Below are 302 nucleotides of genomic sequence, written 5' to 3'. Positions count from 1 at the left end.
GCACTCTCTCCAAGATGGGAATAGCAAGAGGAAAAAAATACAGGAAAGCTGAAATTTTTTTCCTTCCTTTAGAAAGCAATTAGAAGTTCTTTGAATAGTCTCAGAGAACTGTGGTCTATTACTTTCACAATACACCATCAATAGATAGACTAGAATGATGCATATGTAATTCTTTTCATTTTTCTAAGATCACTGTCTAACCTTATTGCTCTCGTACAAATGACTCCACATTGAACCCCTATAGACTTGACAAATATATGTCCTCTCAAAATGCTCAAAACATGAGCCCATTTAAATTCTTA

This window comes from Mastomys coucha, unplaced genomic scaffold, assembly GCF_008632895.1.
Source record: "Mastomys coucha isolate ucsf_1 unplaced genomic scaffold, UCSF_Mcou_1 pScaffold8, whole genome shotgun sequence".
NCBI lineage: Eukaryota > Metazoa > Chordata > Mammalia > Rodentia > Muridae > Mastomys > Mastomys coucha.
Note: the sequence above shows the minus strand (reverse complement) of the source record.